Source organism: Theropithecus gelada, chromosome 5, assembly GCF_003255815.1.
Source record: "Theropithecus gelada isolate Dixy chromosome 5, Tgel_1.0, whole genome shotgun sequence".
NCBI classification, from domain to species: domain Eukaryota; kingdom Metazoa; phylum Chordata; class Mammalia; order Primates; family Cercopithecidae; genus Theropithecus; species Theropithecus gelada.
Window position 1 is genome coordinate 155,275,178 of NC_037672.1, and position 14,420 is coordinate 155,289,597.

Consider the following 14,420-nt stretch of genomic DNA (forward strand, 5'->3'; position numbering starts at 1 on the left):
AAAAAAAAAAAAAAAAAAAAAAAAAAAAAAAGAAAGTGGGCTTGGCCAGATCAGTATCCCATACGGGAGTGTTCCCTAGGTTGTAGCTCTGATTGTTTCCAGATGACCAGATTGTTTTTCTGAAAATGAGCATATTTTAGTCATGTTGATTAGCTGTTCTTCTACATCACATTGTTACTCTTTCTGACGATGATTCTAGGGTTAACACTGGAACCATCTCAAAATAATTACAAAGTTTTAGATGGGTTTACAATGTCTAAACAATGTAATCTAAAAATAACTGAGTCAGATGCTAACGAGATACTGCAGGCATAACTGCTGTTTTTCTGACAACTGATTGTAAAACCTTAAAACCTGCATACCTCTTCTTATAGTGAGGAGTATGCAAAATCCAGAAAGATACTCTATTTTTTTTTATAGGTAGATAGGATCACCATTTATTTCCTATTTAGATATACTGACCTTCATCCATATGAAAATACGCAGGTCATTAGCTTACTATAATTTGACTATTTACTTTTGACTTAATGGGGCATAAATAAAACTTTCATAGTACACCTGAGGTGGATATTTGATACACAGAACATTTGTGGTGGGCTTTCTGTGGGTTAGATGTAAAGCCCACATATTTTAATATTCACTACTTTAAATGAGCAATGCATGAGGGGAATGCAGTGTCAGTACCTGGCCTATTTTTAAACTAGTGTAATCACCCTAGTCATACCATTCAGTGTGTTTGCTTTTTAAAATAAGTAACCACAATTAAGTAGTTTTAGCCCTTGTACTTCAAGAGATCTAGTCTTTACTTTCAGTTGTCTGTTAGGTCCATTCTGTTTACTAGACAGATGTTAATAAAAACTATGCGAGCCTGAACGAATTCTCGGCCAAATTTAGTCTTGTCTCTCATCTTGATTGCATTAATTCCAAATTCTAAAATGATTCAATCCACAATAGCTCTAGGGGATGAAGAATTTGCCTTACTTTGTTCTTCACTCAGTTCCTAAGACTGCGAGTTGTCAAATCCCTAGACTGTAAGTTCTTCAAGGAGCAAGAAGTGCATTTTCTCCATGTCATGTAATTTTTCTGAGGTGCTTAGCAGCATTCTGTACCCTGCGGAGTACTCAGTACCTTTTGTTTGATGTTGCTGACAAGACCTAAAAAACAATCCCTTAAAAAAAAAAACCCATTGAAAGGGAGCAAAACCGATATATCATTTTTTATCTTTTCTCATAAACCATAAGATATGTATATCAAAGTGATAATTTATATGAAGCATCTGCTATCCTTCACGTAAGTATGGTTTATATGAACTGCAAATACCTTTCATCAACATTAAAGAAGCTTAAATTGAAAAAAAAAAGGAAAAATACTTAGGTTATCTACGATATTAAAATTGCCAATCATGTTTAGGCATGGGTCACTAAATTCTAAATTTTTCTTTTGCTTCTAATAAATATGGGCAGTGTCTACAAGTGTTATTGTTCCATCCTGACTTTTTGCACAAAGTCTTGACTTGTCTACTAAGGTATCAGGATATTCAAGATTTTTCTGGACAACACATTAAACTTCAGAGATCACAAGCTTGGTTAACACTGGCTTGGTATTTTATAGACCAACCAAAATTTAAAGTGCATCAACTCTTCCTATAAACAGTACAAAGTACATGTGATGATAACATTGGAAACATGCACGCACTTCCTGATGATGGGATGTTGGGTTTCGTCTCTTGTGAATGACCTGCTCATGAACAACTTTGGGGAACAACATGAAAACATTTTGAATATTATGAAGAAACACTAGGAAGACAATATAAAATCTTTATAAGATTTTTTTTTCTTAACTTGAAGGCAGCAGTTAGTGGAAAAAGAACACTTTAAGAACATTACCAAATAAATTGATAATTACAGAAAAGTACATTATGGACTATACTTCAGCAAGCCTCTCAAACCAAAAATCTGTTGACTAAAAATTATTGAAGATTTTGATTTGAAATTAATGTGATTTGAGATGTTCCATTCTAGTTAATATTTTTAAAAACTGAAATTATCTTGAGTTGAATTTAATTTTCCTTTGAAATTAAGTCATTAAGCTACATATACTTTTATTAGTGACAGCTCATAAAGAATTTCATTCTTCTCATTCCAGAATGCATTTTATACATTGATTAAATTTAGTATACTTTTATTTTATTGTTTTGTTTAAATATAAAATATATTTAAATTATTTTGGTTTTCATTGTGTTTACTTTTACTGTTACTTTCCATTTATAATTGCTAATAATGGTTTCCCATTTATGATAGGGACATGTCATTTTTTTTCAAAGTATAATTAAAATAAATTTTGAAATGATTGCAATGTGTGCCTGATTATGTTATCTGGCAGATTCTGTGGGCATTTAAATTTGGAACTCCTGATTTAAAGCATATGAAAGGAAAAGAAAAGTAATATTTCGGCACAAATAGACTATTCGTTTTGCTGCTCCTTTAGCCTGGAATTCCCTTTCTATTTGGCATAACTCAGTTCTGTCTTCAAGGACTATTTTAAGTAGAAATCTTTTTTTTTTTTCTGAAGATACTTCCCCCAGGCACTAGAGAAAGAATTAATTATCTATCCAATAATGCTTGGTTCTTTTCACCAATCTGGTACTTATCTCATAGTTTAGTTGTGTTTGAAGATGGCTGCTACTTACACTGGGAGCCTTTTGGTACAGGGACTACCTTTCTTATGTACCTTTTTATCACCAGGGTATAACAGATGTATAATAAGCCTTTGTTAATTTTGAAACCATTAATGCATTTTTTTTAAGCATTTGTAGTTTTACCGATGGCAAAAATACTATTGGACAATGTTAGACACATATCTGAAATACATTAATCTTTGTAAGTCACACAAGTACAAATTAATTTAAAGATAAGAAATCAATTTTATTCAAGCCACTTCATGGCCCTCAAGACAATTTCAGGATCATTCTCACAAACTCCTCTAGGTTGTATATTCTTTTTTTCTTACGCCACATACTCTTTATGATTATTGTCCTTTATACTATTTCTGTTTTTTCTTTTCCTTCCCCGAGTCCTGCCAATTGAGCATTGGGAAGAGCAGCTCTCTGTTGGCATTCAGAGCTACCACTTGCTGAGCCCTAATTTAAACACTGCTTTGTTCTAAAATGGTTAACATAGCTCCCATTAGAATTAGACATTTAAGAGACTATTACCCAAAAATAGTAATGGTAGTTATCTCTGTATGATATTTTCCTATACTTTCACCTCTCTAGAAATATGGCCTAATGATCTATAATTCATTGCAATGTATAGTGCTCACTTAGGCAAAATGTATGACTTTGAGTCTGATTTTGAAAAATCATGTTCCTTTTTGACATTTTATTATAACTAGCCCAAACAATTAACTTTCTGCAAAAACATCTCTGAAGATAGATATGTCATACATAAGTAGTTCTAATGTTTGAAAGCTGTTGGAAGACATGGTGTTGTATGAAAAGAAGTGTTTCTTTTCACTTTATTCTCAGTAATTTGAACAGTAAGCAAGCAGTTTGTCAACATTTAGACAGGCCAGTGGAGCTGTCAGTAGTCACTGTGGGAGCGCTTCACAAAAATTAGATTTGGCAATAATTAGGCAATTGTATGGGATGAGGCTGGGGCAAAGTCAGAGGATAAGCAATAGTCCCCTGGCTAGAAATTAGAGACGTGTACTCGCTTAGGATTTGGGGAGGGGAATAAGACTGAAAGAAATTCTACATTTTAAACTTTAATGTCATTTAAAATACCCTTTTAAATCATGTTGAACTCCTGGATACTGGAAAAATATATTACACCTTTTAATTATTCTAAGACCGAGTTCATTATAAATCATTTATATTGCTTCAGTAAAAACTTAGGATCTTCAAATATTTTGTCAATAATAGTATGTGCAAGTCCTATATTTTCCCTTTTCAAACATTTCCATCAATTGCTTCATTTCTAAAATTTTTTAATTTTATATGACCTAAGTTATTAAGACAAAAGGAGGTATTTAAAAATAAAACAGAATGTATGTAACTTATTTGGATTTCCCTCAACATTTAAAAAAAAAAAAAAGGTTCTATAGCTACCTGAATACTGTACTCAGTTCAGTTTTTTTTTTTTTTAAGGTGGATACATGGTCTTCAGAGCTTTTATATATTAAATTAGAGTTACACTAAATTGAAAGTTTTAAATAATCTATAAATTATTACTTCAATTGCAATCTATCAAGGAGTGTGAAAGCAAAGCTTAAGCTAACTTCCAACCCCGACGATACTTCTTAGGTTCTAGAAAGTTTAAATGATTTAGATAGAATTTTTTCTTAACTAGTATTCTAAAATAAAAAAAAAATGGCATCATTGGCAAGCAAGATTATGAAGAATGTCATTGAAATTAATTAGCTATTGATCAGAAGATATGTGAACAGAGAATAGTGGAATGTTCTTCCATTGTTCTTCTCTTCCCAATGGAAGAGAAGAAAAGGTGGAATTGGAAGGTGAAATGTTACATAGTAGGACAACCAGTTTCAGAGGAAGCAAAGTTCATGTCTTGATTTTGAATTTGGGGGTTACTTTAGACCTCATTCCAAATAAGAGTAAGTTATATAAATAAAGCCACCTCTCCACCTCATCTGTAAATCTATAATGTGAGGAAATTGGACTATACTATACTTGTGAGCCTCCCACCAAAATACACCGTTATTAATGAATTTTCTTTCACATTTATCCATATCATGAAGCTTTCATATTGGCCCTGAAGTTCAGAGCTATTATAGCTTTTATGCTGAAATCTGCCAAAATAATTTAAAAACATGCTTTAGTCTTAAGTTTATTGAAATATGTGTAAGTTACAATGATAGAAGAATAAAGAAGATATTCAGCTCTGGGGACAAGAGAAGTGTCCCGTTAACAGACCTAGCAGGTTCCTGCTTTTAAGAAAGAAGTCCAGTTATTGGGAGAAATTGGTCAGGCCCGTGTTAACAGGAAGGCTAATGCAATCATGAGCCACTGTGACCCTCCTCTAGGACTCATAGCCCATGATTGTCCCAGAGTCCGTGGCTAGGTTGAAGTCAGGGAGAATCAAGTGGCCTGCACTTAGTTTAGAGTGTCCCTGCAGCAAAAAAAGGAAGATTTTCACTTGTACTCTGTGTTCTATCAAAATCAGGAGTTAGCTGACTACATTTGAAAATACATTTTGGGGAAAATTTTACCCTTGCCAAAAATACTCATTGGAAAAGGGAATCTACTTTTCATATATCTAAACAGATGTCAAAGGTGCCATGAATCATATCAGCATAATTACACTTTTCAAAAATTCCAAGGCATTAGTCTCCCACAGAAACACATCGATGAAAATAGATGCTTGAGCAACAAATATAAATGGAATAAGCAAATCTTACCTGTCAATTTTCATTATCAAAGGTATATTTTTATTAAGTTGGTAAACTGTTTTGCATTTATTAATGTAGAATAAATTGGAACTAGCAATGGCATTAAAAGCAAAAAGTATATATTTAACTATCCTATATCTTTATTTTCTAAATGTACATTGGCCTGAATTTTTTGGGAAAAAAAAGGTACCATTTACCCCCTCGATAAGTTAGCCATGATACACACACAAAAAAATGAGTATTATTAAGCTAATCAGAATCTATAAGACTTTCAAATATAAAATATTCTTATTTTACCAATTATTTTAAATTTTAATAATTACACAGAATATTTTTAAAGTTTTTCTTAGAGGTTGTCTCTCATTAAGAAATGCGCAAACAGAGTAAATGTGAGATCAGTCATGTACAGCAATGCTAAAATAAATGTAAGATTTTTGAATGGATGACTGACTAATAACCACAAAACAATTTCTAAATATGATTATCCACTAAACAGGAACCAAGTAGTCTTAAAGAAACAGCCGATCCAAAGTTGGGCAGAAAAAGTACAAGATTAACCTTGGCCAACTTGTGCCAAGAAATAAGGAAATTCTCAGGAATGATGGGGACCTCTGAAAAGGACGCAGAAGACAGTTTGGAGAGAGTTTAACTGGCCGAATTAAGCCAATTTAAATGAATCAGAACTCATCACATAAAATAAAAATCCATGAATCCATACTGATATAAATAATAAAGAAAAAATGCTTTCTCTTAGAGCGCTACTAATAAATATAGAAAGAATGATAAAATTAGAATTAACCAAATTAACAAATTGCCATTGGGCAATTTTCATAGTAATAATTGATTCCGATGAGAAACACCAATGGGTGAAAGTTTAATGAGAACAGAATGTTGTATATTACTGTCTGGGCACAGTGGTTCACTTATGTAATCCCAGCACTTTGGGAGGCCAAGACGCACAGATCACCTGAGGTCAGGAGTTTGAGACCAACCTGGCTGACATGGTGAAACCCCATCTCTACTAAAAATACAAAAAATTAGCCAGTTATGGTGGTGGGTTCCTGAATCCCAGCTACTTGGGAGGCTGAGGCAGGAGAATCGCTTGAACCCAGGAGGTGGAGGTTGCAGTGAGCCAAGACCATGCCCCTGCACTCCAGCCTGGGTGACAAGAGCAAGACTATATCTCAAAAACAAAAACAAAAAATGAATATTGTGTATTACTGAGAGTATGCATGTAAATATGACATAATATTAATAACTGAGGCATTTGGGTAAAGGGCATACAGATTTCTATGTACTCTCCTAACTATTTTTGGAAATGTAACAGTATATCAAAATTTTACTTATCCAAAAATCTTCCACGTCAGACCCATACAGCCTCCTATAGAGTATTTTTATTTATTAACTATGTTTTATTCTTAAACCTATTATTTTGTTCAGGATTTATATAGACTTCCTGTGGGTATATTTGAAATACAAGGGGAAACATATTTTTAAACAGTTCCAAATATTGGGTGAAGATGAAAAATAATAAATACAGTTAAATGCTGTATTTTAGTCAATGAAGTTTTAGTCAATGAAGACTTCACATAATCAACTTTGCATAATGAAGGTTTAGTCAATGATAGACTACATATACAACACTAGTCCCATAAGATTAGAATACCATATTTTTAATGTACCTTTTCTATGTTTTGATATGTTTAGATGTACAAATACTTCCCATGGTGTGACAATTGCCTACAGTATTCAGTACAGTAGCATGCTGTGTAGGTTTATAGCCTCTGAACAATAGGCTACCAGGTAGCCTAGGTGTAGAGTACATCTGGGTTTGTGTAAATACGCCCTATGATGTTGACACAATGACAAAAATCACCTAACCATGCATGTTTTGGAAAGTATCATCCTTGTTAAGTGACACATGACTGTTCCAGAATTTATTTTTCCAAATATTCAACAGTCATTTATTGCAAGTTTACTATGTGACAGATGTAACTCTACACTTTGGGTTTAAAATGAGATTTGTCAGGAAGAAATGTCCAAATGGTATGAGTTTGTGAAGGCAGAAGGGTACCGCACACTTTCATGCATGGAGAAAGAACCATTCCCTTCTTTGACACATACCTTTGTGCTCTATCAATATAAATTACCAGTTTTTTGTTGACCGTGTTTAGTGGGCAAAGCCTATGCTTAAGCTCTGAGTGAGAAGGAAATACAAATAACATTTAAGCCCTGTCTTCCAGAAACTCAAATTCAGGGAGAAGATATAAGGAAGGGGAAAAAATAACTAATGATAAAAGAAGATATTTTGGAATGGAGACCAAAAAAGAATATGGAAACATAAGAAATAGATGAATCCTTGCCAACAGATACATTTTTTTTAAAAAATGCTCAGTCAGGCACGGTGGCTCACACCTGTAATCCCAACACTTTGGGAGGCTGAGGCAGGCAGATCACCTGAGGTCGGGAGTTTGAGACCAGCCTGACAAACATAGAGAAACCCTACCTCTACGAAAAATACAAAATTAGCCAGGCGTGGTGGTGCATGCCTGTAATCCCAGCTACAGGGAGGCTGAGGCAGGAGAATCACTAGAACCCGGGAGGTGGAGGTTGCAGTGAGCTGAGATTGCACCATTGCACTCTAGCCTGGGCAACAAGAGCGAAATTCCACCTCCAAAAAAAAAAAAAAAAGAAAAGAAAAGAAAAGAAAATGCTCAATATCACTAATCATCAGGGAAATGCAAATCAGAACCACAATGACATGTCATCTCACACTTGTTAGATTGGCTATTATTTGGACAAGAGATAACAAGTGTTGGTGAGAGGTAGTGCCAGGTCTATTAATGTGGAGGTGAGACAGCTGCAGAAGAGGCATGAGCAGGAATGATTATTTCAAACTGCTAAGGAGTCAGGTGTGTGGAGAAGAGGCAACTCTTGAACACGGCTAGTGAGAATGTAAACTAGTACAGCCATTACCGAAAACAGTATGGAGGTTCCTTAAAAAACTAAAAAAACAATTAACATATGATTCAGCAACCTCACGTCTGGATATATATCCAAAGGAAAAGAAATTAGTATTTCAAAGACATAGCTGCGCTTTCATATTCATTGCAGCATTAGTCACAAGCCAAGATACAAAAGCAATGTATAAATACTTTCTGAGAAATGCCTCGTACGTGATTTTGTCGTTGTGTGAACATCGTAGAGTGTACTTACATAAATTCAGATGGCATGGCTTACTACACACCTAGGCTGCATGGTATAGCCTGTTGTTCCTAAGCTATAAACCTGCATAGCATGTCACTGTACTGAATACTGTAGGCTACTGTCATCCAATGGGAAGTATTTGTGTATCTCAACGTATCAAAACAGAGAAAAGATACCATAAAAATATAATCTAATCTTATGGAATCAGCATGAGTTCTAGAAATCTAATGTACAGCATGGTGACTATAGTTAATAAAACTTTATTGTATACCCTCAAAATTTGCTAAGAGCATAGATCTTAAATGTTCTCACCTCACATACACAAATAACTATGTGAGATGATGGACATGTTAATTAGTTTAATTGCTGTAATCACCACACATCGTTTGTTTTATTTTCCCCCTAACTCCAAGTTTAGAATCACCAGATGAAATTTTGAGACCACGACGACTGAGGCTTGGTGATCATTCTCCTAATAAACAGTAAATTTTATTAGACATGAACTTGGAACGTATCTGGAATTCAAAATAATTGTTGCACCAGAGTTAAGGAAATTACATTTTGGTTTATTTTATGTGAACACATGCATTTCTAATCTGTATTAATATAATATTAACTGCAACGACAACATATCATAAGATTATTTTTTGCCTTGCTTACAAAAATGTAAAATGATTTCTGATTTTGGTAGTTATTCACAATCTTTTATAAGTGACTTTTATCGTATGAAACTTTAAAATGTCTAAACATAGACGATGTGATAGAAATATACAGTAAGTTTTCATTTAGATGCAAAGTAGTTAGCAATTGAAAACCTCTAATTAGAAGCTCACATTCCAGAGATGGTTACAATGAGTGTTTAAGCCCTCTTTCTCTCAAGTATTAAAGGGTTTGTTATTTAACGTAAGGATGTAAGACTTTTTTTTTTTTTTTTTTTTGAGATGGAGTTTCGCTCTTGCTGCCCAGGCTGGAATGCAATGGCGCAATCTCGGCTCACTGCAACCTCCGCCTCCCAGGTTCAAGCGATTCTCCTGCCTCAGCCTTCTGAGTAGCTGGGATTACAGGCATGTGCTACCACACCTGGCTAATTTTGTATTTTTTAGCAGCGATGGGGTTTCTCCATATTGGTCAGGCTGGTCTCAAACTCCCGACCTCAGGTGATCTGCCCGCCTCAGCCTCTCCAAAGTGCTGGGATTACAGGTGGGAGGCACCAAGGATGTAAGACTTTTTTATTCATTGCTAAAGTAAGTGGTGTTTAAGATGTGAGTCAATTAGAAATGTTACACAGGTGCCTTAATTTTTATAAGAAGAAAAGAGAAGTATGGAGGTAGGCTAACAGTCAGTACCCTTCAGAGTTATTTTTTAGACCTAAAGATTAAGTCTTTTGCGTAGCCATTTTCAAACAATTATGTTGCCTGCTCTGGCTTAAGTTTGGCTAAATGATGCTGCTGGCATATTGTAACAACTATCTTAAATGAATGCTCAGAATGACAGTAAGCTGGGACTTCAATGAGATTAAAAGTTTTGTGACATTTTTTGCCTGTTTGGTAATAAATGTTTATATATGTGATATAATATGTAAACCTGAGATAACAGGTGTTGTTATATCTCACCTGTAAGCAAGGTTAGTGGCAACTATGGCCCACAATGACCATTAACTGATGGAGGTTACCAATATCTATAAACCTACACAGCATGTCACTGTACTGAATACTGTAGGTTATTGTCATTCAATAATTCTGAATGACCAAATTGGCTTAAGGCAGTTTGTAATCAAAGCTGCTAGTGCGAAAGAGAGACTTATACCCATGAGACAACGAACAGACAATTGCACAGGCACACACCTAGTTTTTAGAGTACGGGGGACCTTTTATCCCTTCTATGCATGTGTATGTGATACGTGTCAATCAAAATGTTTAGTTTAGATACACTGAATAATTTTATGTGGGATAAGGTCTTATGTTGAATTATCCTATAATAAACATAAACAATTGTAAAGTTTATGCTTAATTGGTTTCCACTTTTTATGGCAAAACCAGTGGAGTGAATATATTGCAGTTCCTATCGTACTGTATCTTTCATAGCTGGTGGATATTATGAAAATTAAACATGTTTAAAAGTTTGAATATCAGAAGTTTTATAAAATTGAAACATTTTAAGATCTTCCTTTTGGAATAGTGTGGCTTTTCATTCTTTTTTTAAGGGAAGTTCATAAATTTTGCTTTAAATCTACAGTAGAATTTAAAGAAAGAGACCAGGCAGTGGCTCACACCTATAATCGCTGAACTTTGGGAGGCCAAGGCAGGTGGGTCACCTGAGGTCAGGAGTTAGAGATCAACCTGGTCAACATGATGAACCCTGTCTCTACTAAAAATACAAAAAAAATAGCTGGGTGTGATGGCGGGCGCCTGTAATCCCAGCTACTGGGGAGGCTGAGGCAGGAGAATCACTTGAACCCAGGAGGCGGAGGTTGCAGTGAGCCGAGATTGTGCCATCGTGCTCCAGCCTGGGCAACAAGAGCTAAACTCTGTCTCCAAAAAACAAACAAACAAACAAACAAACAAACAAAAGCCCCAAAAAACATTAAAGAAAGAGAATAGCATATAGAATTTTAAGAAAAAATTCTGGTCTTGTCCCAGAGATTCTGAAAATTTATGGGACACAATTTACAAAGACAAAGCACCTGGTAATTTCAAGAAACTGAAACATAAGAAAGGTGGTGTAAAGAATATTTTGCTTTTATTTTCCACTGATACAATGGAAGTAGCAAGGGTTAAGCTTTGCATTTCATCATTTTGGCAGTGATAATGGTGGTGGTAGTGTGATTTGCAGGCAAGGAGGATGCTTACTGATTTTCAGCACAGTATTTACTGTGAAGTAATAGTAAACATTTTGCTAAAGTTTCTCATATTCTATCACATAGCCAAGTTTTCTATTATTATTACATGTTAAGATAAACATTAAATGATAAAGCACATGGTAACTACTAAAGTCTGTTAAAAGTCATTGTACAAACTTGCTACTTTCATTCCCTCCACATTTTTTCAGGCTTAGTAGAAAATAGTCTTAATTCAATCAAGAAGGATAAAGATGTCAAAACACTGTACCAATTTAGATGTGGATTTACTTAGGTTTCACAAATGTTTTGAAGATGCCTGATTTATTTCCATATGTTGAAATATTTAAGGTCTAAAATTATGTTCAGTTTTTAGAAGAAACTTTGTGCATGATAAACTCTGAAATCTTGTCCACACAGAGAAAGGCTCTAGTTTTGAAAACTGATTAAAATATACATATCAAACTAGATAACTCAAATAATAATTTTGTATTTTTAAAATGTTACTGCATTCTTGGCATAAAATGAAATACATCCCAAGCATAAATGATCAAACACATTGATTCGATTGAGACCAATATTACTCCTGAATATTTCTCTGTGTTAGATAGGAAGAACCAGTGTTGAGTACCCACTCCTCAAAAGGCGCCGTGCTAGCTGTCATGGAATACAGCAACCCTATCCTGCTGTGCATTTCAGGGAGCTAAGTGATGACCTTAGCCCAGGTAGTATTCTCCCTAGTGCCCGGATACTGATGCACCAGGTCAAATCATTTCACTTCACTTGTTCATTTTGTTACCTTAAAAAAAAGAAAAGAAGAAGTAGTACATTAATGCAGGACTTAATTTCCTAAGAAAGCTACAAGTTCTGAAATTAGTCCAAGAACAAAATTTTCCTAATATTATGAAAGGTCGTTTTTTTGATATACTGTTAGGAAGATGCCATGGAAGGATTGGAGATTTATTTGATGCTTTAGTAAAAAAATTATTTCAAAGAGACTTCGTTGATTTTTTTTCTTTTAAATAGGATACTCAGTATATTGGAATAGATAGATTTGGCCAAACCAAGGTGACGTCTTAAGTTGGAGACTATCTGTAAAATTTTGGTAGGAATTAAGTAATTTCTTTTAAGGTACATGGCATGCGTTGCTTAATGACAGGGATACATTGTAAGAAATGCATGGTTAGATGATTTTGTCACTGTAGAAACATCATAGGTTGTACTTTCACAAATGGTATATAGCCTATTGGTTCTAGGCTACAAACCTGTACATCATATTACTGTACTGAATACTGTAGGCAATTGTAACACTATGGTAAGTTTTTGTGTATCTAAATGTAGAAAAGGTAAAGTAAAAAGTAAAAATACAATAATATAATCTTATAGGACCCTCATCATATATGCAGTCTGTCATTGATCAAAATGTCCCTCTGTGATGCATGACTGTAAATAAAGTCAAATATCTAAGCTAAAGGCTATACAGTTACATTTTTATAATACAATGGATTAAAATGAACAATGTAATGAATAACCACTGTGATTTCCTAAGATCATAAAAATACAACATTTTGAGTAAAATTTTAGTTTCTTTGGAAGCAACTAGAATATAACTAGAATATAGAAACTATTGATAATCTCAGCATTCTTACGATATTTTTACTTTTCTAGTAAATTGACTAGTGTAAATTATAATGGAACTCCTTTTCTTTTTCTTTTTTTTTTTTTGTGTGTGTGTGTAAGTTGGAGTCTTGCTTTGTCACCCAGGCTGGAGTGCAGTGGCACGATCTTGGCTCACTGCACCCTCCACTTCCCAGGTTCACGGGATTCTCCTGCCTCAGCCTCCCAAGTAGCTGGGATTACAGATGTGCGTCACCACGCCCAGCTAATTTTTGTATTTTTAGTAGCCACGGGGTTTCACCACGTTGGCCAGGCTGGTCTTGAATTCCCGACCTCGTGATCCACCCACTTTGGCCTCCAGAACTCTTTTTTTAAACTTTTAAGTTCAGGAGTACAAGTGCAGGCTGGTTACATAGGCAAACTTGTGTCATGGGGGGTTGTTGTACCAATTATTTCATCACCCAGATATTAAGCCTAGTACCCATTAGGTTTTTTTCCTGATCCTCACCCTCCTCTCATCCTTCACCCTCTGAAAGTCCTCAGTGTATGTTGTTCCCCTTTATGTGTCCGTGTATTTTCATCATATAATGAAACTCTTGATGGTAACCATGATTCCTGTTACGGTATCATATGCTGAAAATATATAGTTATATACTCAGAGGAAGAAGCATAAGTTGGGGAATCTTTTTTTTTCACCTCACTAAAGAATATTCATTTATTTATAATTATTGCTAAGTAAACTTCTCTTTTAAACAGGAACGTAAAAACACGGTAGGGCTTTGCAGAAGTGAAATCTCTAAACAGTTGGTTTGTATACATGTCAAAATAAGTTACAATGGAATTTATCCAGGAGTTTCCAAGTCACCCGAGAGGCTGTGCACCTCTTTTGAGAAGGTTAGGGAGGGGTGCAGATAGGAGCCTTGTTGAGACCACCCCCCAGTTCAAACTATGAGTTGTACTGTTTCCTCCTCCTAGCTTTGCCCATCAGGCCCAAGGCACAGGGCAGGGGTTGTTCAAGTATAGAACCTCACAGAGGGCCAGTGACGGTGGCAGGGCTCGGGGAGGGAAAGGAGAGCCCCACCCCGAGGGCCAGACCTTCTCCAAGACCAAGGCCACTGAAATGGCAGGAGGGAGGAGGAGGAGGAAGTACAGGGTTCTTTTTGCTACCAGGGGAGAAAGACGTTGTGGGAAGAGGTAGTTGCGAGGGATGATGCCTTCTGCTCAGCAGGAGAAAATGTCTTGTGCAGTGGCGGGGTCACTGCCACCTATCTGAGGGTCATCATAGCGGGCACCTGGGAGACCATGGGGCCTTGGGATCTGGGAGCCACACTTGGGCCACTTCGTCCACCCC